At 41.8% G+C, this 5,583-nt stretch overlaps 1 long non-coding RNA gene across 1 annotated transcript; it reads left to right on the top strand.

Annotated features, from left to right (window-relative positions):
* The first annotated feature begins 1,567 nt into the window (after positions 1–1,567).
* On the top strand, positions 1,568–4,355 carry LOC124073515. Its single transcript, XR_006845687.1, has 3 exons — positions 1,568–1,606; positions 3,517–3,658; positions 3,827–4,355. It is a non-coding gene; the product is annotated as an uncharacterized LOC124073515 (long non-coding RNA).
* The last annotated feature ends 1,228 nt before the right edge of the window (positions 4,356–5,583 follow it).

The raw sequence follows: 5,583 nt of genomic DNA, 5'->3' as shown, positions 1-5,583 counted from the left end.
AGAGAGGAAACAGTCCAAAGCCACTTGTCCAGCATCCAAATAGACTGCCTCTGTGAAATAAACTAGAACAGGCACGAGCATGTGTTTCATTTGATTGATGATGAAAGCTCTTATTGATCTTGCAATAGCTTCCCAGTTTTTGGAAGCTTTTTATGATCCTGTCTGCTTCATTCTGTTCGAGTATATTCATCGCTTCTGTTCTTCTAGTCTGCTATGGAGCAGTCAAGCTGCGCACCAGCAGTGCCCAACCTTTATTGTCCGCCCTTGTTCTTCTGAATGGATTAAAAAATTCGAATGGTGGATCAAAACTAATCCTTCAAAACACCAAAGTTACACAATAACAAAAACAAAGTAACCGTCTGAGGCAGGGGAAGAGGTTTGTCAAAGAAGTCTGGTGGCTTTGAAGAGAAATAGATGCGATTAAACGACTTCAGTTACCCGCTGGAAGGGGATGTCTGATGGCAAGGTAAAGCAGTGAAAATATTCCATATATATTGCGCACTTAAACTGAAGTTTATTTTTTGGGTAGACTGCATCCCCATCCATCCATATGCTCCTGCGGCTGCCCCACATTGGAGGTGCATTGACGGCTGTCTAATGTTGCTAATGTATTGATAAATAAGCAGCTCATACAACCCCACTTCACTGAACTCGAAGTTTAACAGTAGCATCACACAGTATGTCAACAGGTGCCCCCCCTCCCAAATTCCCTTTTACTTTTATCTGAGTGCATTTTCACACAAGTATAAGCTACTTTTATTTTTTCTTGAGTAAAATGTCTTTAAGAAACAGAACCTTCACTTAGTGTATTGAGTATTATAATCTTTCTATCTCTACACATATTGGCCTCAAGACACAGCTGATAAGAATGTCATCACAAGAATGTCATTTATACGAGTGCATGAAACACTAAATCATATTCTTTATATACATGACATGAGCAACATTTCAGAAATAACTCAGTCATAACTCAGTACAATATCTGCTCATAATCCGAGTCTCTGAAAAACAAAAAAGATATAACAATTTGAGGACAAAATAACAGCATGGACTGGAAAAGGATGGTGAAAACAGTTGAAAAGCAGCACAAAGCTCATAGTTTTTAAATCAGCCTTGTCCTTCACTATTAAAGGCAATTCATGCTCTGTGTGTGTTAGTGAGTGTGACATGTGTGAGCTTGATGAAGTAAGAGTTGATTTCGTAACAGATAAGTAGCAATAATGTTGCTTGGCAGAAATATATTGTGGCATCATAAGTAAAACAATACATGCTGTTTGTTTGGAGTTTGGGGAGCATGCTCTCCATTCATTGAATCAAAACAACACTGTGGTAACACCGTTGCCCAGCGATCAGTGGCAAACGCTGGCCCGAACACCACAGCGATGACCGCATATCACCAAAGATGTTACAAAACTCGAGCAAACAAAACGAAACAAACAAAAGACGACACATTCGCATGTGTTAAACCACTTCAGAGGCGAGAGAGGAAGGAGCACAGAGCAGTCACTTCTGCCTTTATAAACTGCTGGAGCATCTCACTGTCATCCAGAGAAGTGAGGGGGGGGGGGGGGGGGGGGGGCGGTTAGCTGCAATGAGTCCCGCTCAGGTGAGGTTGTGGGTTTTAAGCCAATTTATAACAGAAAGCCTTGGGGATGGCTAAGAGGTGTTAACATGCAAATTTGTGCGACTTGGATAGAAAAATTGGAGCCTCATCTCAACTGTAGCCAATGTGCATGTGTGTGTGTGTGTGTCCGTCCTCAGCAGTAAGCTTATGTTTTATTTGCAGTGGCCCGACCTGGCCTCTCCCCTCCGCACTCAATTAGAGTGTTATATGCTACCACTGGTAACTGCCAGACAGGCTGCACTAAATTAATTCGTTATGCAACAACAAACTTTGAAAGCGTCTTTTTTCTCCACGGATCTTGTTATCTTTTGATGACCCTACAAACGTGGCAAACTGAACCTCTGACAATCCATTCAAAGAAGAGGATTTTAAATCCCTTGATGAGAGGCCTGTATATCTATTTTCACCTGAACTGATTTACATTTCTATGGCTGCTGGGAAATATGAAAGTGAGGGGCAAGAAACCACCATTGTGCAGTGTTCCTGCTCAGATCGCTTGAACTGCATTTATTAATTGAGACATTAAACTGCCAGGTTGTGTCTCTGACATCAGAGACAGGCAGCAACCCTCTAATTCTCATTCAGTCTCACACACACACGCACACACATACACAAGGTCGGTGTTGACATCCACTGAATGATTATGGTAAACAATTGTCAGTACATGTTGTGGCTTTCAAAATGTCGTTACTTCAGCCTCATGTACTGCGCCACCCAACATTCACCAAACCAATTTTGTTCCATACGCCTGACAACATTATTGCATGTATTCATTTACAGCAATGCCGTCCCATCCACATGCTCTATCAGGGCCTCGCGGCACAAACATGCTGGTCAGGACCTTGACATATTAAAATGAAAAGCCACTTTCTTAGATTGAATCATAAAAAAAAATGACACATTGCCGTCACATAGAAAAGGTGCTTTGATCTGAATCAATACACAAAGCCATAGCCAGTCAATATGTTGGCGTGCTGCAACTGCACGCTTCAGTGTGTTCCTTGACTTTTCTCATGCAGAGGATAAGACTTCTCTAATATTATTGATTAAATGGCATTCAGGTCAGTTCCTTTCGGACATGAAGAGAAATGCTGTTGCAATACAGAAGACTTGGACCTCACACGATAGTTTTGCAATTATTAACAGGAGTTAATAATTGTTGATTTTTATCATGTGTGCTATTGTGTAGTGCTCAGCTTGGCTTTCTGTTAATCTAAAGCTGATAAAAGATACTCAGCAGCGTTCATTGCTGACCTGAATGTTTACTTTTCCTTCTCCTTTTTTTCAACCCCTTCATCCATCCATCTGTCCTTCAGTGTTCCCTCAGTTTGAGAATACAAGCAGATGGAAGGGGAACGTGCTGCCTGATGCCAGGTGGCCAAGCGATAGAGGGAGTACGGGAAAGACAAATGGAGGGAGGGAGGGAGGGGAAGCCAAAGTGTACTCCTGCGGTCATGGCACAGCGGTGCAGTCTGCTCTGACCTGTGATAATACAGCAGTGACCCTTCCCTGAGCTGCTCTTGGAAAACTGTGGATTTTTCCAGATCTTTGACCTTGCTTACAGTGGATGATGATGAGAAATCACCTGATGTTTTTCTATGCTCTATGCTCTCCTCCTCATTACACAATCTTAAAGGGCTACCATTAAAAGAAAGGGCAGCCGTTTTCTCATGGTGCTCAACTGATTTAAGAGTTACTTTTACCAAAACCTCCCTTTTTCAGCTTTACAGCAACAGCATGGACTGTGATGAATTAAACATGAGGGATGTCTAAGCTTATTCGGACTGCTGGCTTTATCTCCCTGTCGTTCACAGATCAAAAGCTTTCCCGTACATCACGTTGCTCAGTGTAATGCATTGGGTTTACATTAAACATGGCACTGTTTTGTCTAGACTCCTACCTCCGCCTTTACTGATGATAGTAGAGGAGAAAATTTCCACTGCCCTCCTGCTCCTCCCTCTCGTGTGGGATCGACTGCAATCACTGGAAGGACATCACATTGCCATGCCGACAGCTCATAAAGACACGCATGCAGTATGTTGAAACCAATTTCTGTTTGCACCATTAAACCTTTCTTGCTCAAGATCTCCTCCAGGTTGCAGTGGTTGCTTTAGTCAGATTCATATAATGGGTTAAAGCGCACACTTTGTGGTTGTAAAAAGGTCATCCTCCTGGGGATTTATTCACCTTGTTCTCCTGCAGGGAGGTGTGCAAGGCCGGTGGATCACTTGGCTCTCCCTGCTGCCAAATGCGAACAACTTTGTTGTTGCTGCTCCTCCCTCTTTCTTACTGTCAACCCTCGCTTCAGGACTTTGGCAGCCTCTTTCTGTGTGTGTGTGTGTGTGTGTCTCTTTGTGCAAACACAGGTATGTCTGTGTGTGTATGTAAGACCATGCCAGTGCCAGGCCAAGTGATGCAGTGCTCATTGGAAGCAGGCCCATTAGGGAGGGAGACAGAACATGTAGCAGCAGGGAACAACTTCCACTTACATGGATTTGATTAGCCAACTAGGGCACTTGCTGTTATTTACCTAATGATAAAACCAAGAGTTATCTATATGAAAAAGGTTAAAGTAAGCATGGCAAAACATGACCTTAAATTTGATATTTGTTTACTGTAAGAGAGTGTTATAGCTAAGTCATTAATAAAGCTCTACAATTATGTGTACATGACAAGCTAATTCCTGTTTTCCTTTGCACAATCAAGTCTTCGGAAGAAACTGAGCACTGTCAGTTCCTCATTTTGTAGACCTGACAACATATGCACTGTGCAAAATATGAGTGAGGTGTTTTGTCTTTTTTTTTTAAATGAATCCTCTCTGACACTGTTTGTTCTGAACAGCTTCTCCCTGAATGTTTAACAGATTAGACTTCCCTCCTGGCATGTTTCTTCCAAATGTCTGATTTTCTCATTCAGTACTTGCAGAGCTGTTGCACTGTTACAACTGATGAGGTGGATGCACATTATTACTGTTTATTTTTTTTTAAGCTGACAAATACATCTAACAAGTATATGAGAATTTAAACCATACATGTTGAAAAGGACAATGTTGAATGGTATGCAGGTATTACTTTCTGTCTGCTTGAGGACAAACGAATATAGCACTGTCACTTCTCATTCAGTGTTTCCTTTTGCTCTCAGACATGTAGTTAAAAGTCATGTTCTCTGCTGACCTAAACCAGCATGTTTTAAACATGGCCAGTAAACAACAGTGCAACCAAACTACTTATTTCCTGGAGGATAACAAGAGAGAGAGAAAGAGAGAGAGAGAGAGAGAGAGAAGAAAAGAAAACATTATGAGGTTATCCAACTAATAAACATTTGATACGGAAATGATTTGATTGCATTTCTATTTGTGGGAACAGGTTTACGTGGAAGTGAAAAGATGAGGCACATCCATTTACTGCATGATGTAACACGATTATCAGTCGTTTGAATCAACACTGTCCTGATTTTGAGAGATTAGAATTCAGGACAACATCAAAATACAGCCTTCATTTTTGTTTGTGATACATCACAGATTGCCGGGATACCCAGGCCAACTAATTAGAGAGAGAGAACAAGGGATTAGGATGAAAGAGCATTTGAGGTGAGATGGCTGGTTGTATATCGTGATGAAGGGGCAGATGGCATAAGCTCAGATGAGGACAGAGCCAGCATATACAAGACTTACAGCAGAAAAATCTACTTTTTCAGAGAAATTAGTCCCTCTAGAAGCCCCATATGCAAAGGAGGACTATGTGCAGTTTGAGGGAGGATTACATTATGCAATCTCACACCTTTTGCACCCTGATTTAAGATGGTGACCATTGGAGCAGTAGGGTTGGGCACTGAGCAGTTAGCCTGCTTTCAGGGCTCTGAGTCGACTGAATGGTGAGTCCAGGCAGAGCTGGCACACACAGATTTATTCTTGTGAATTCCATTTCCTCTCAGTTTGTTATAATGTCAAAGTAACAAAA

This window comes from Scatophagus argus, chromosome 16 (assembly GCF_020382885.2).
Source record: "Scatophagus argus isolate fScaArg1 chromosome 16, fScaArg1.pri, whole genome shotgun sequence".
Taxonomy (NCBI): domain Eukaryota; kingdom Metazoa; phylum Chordata; class Actinopteri; family Scatophagidae; genus Scatophagus; species Scatophagus argus.
This window is presented reverse-complemented; position numbering and strand designations above follow the sequence as displayed.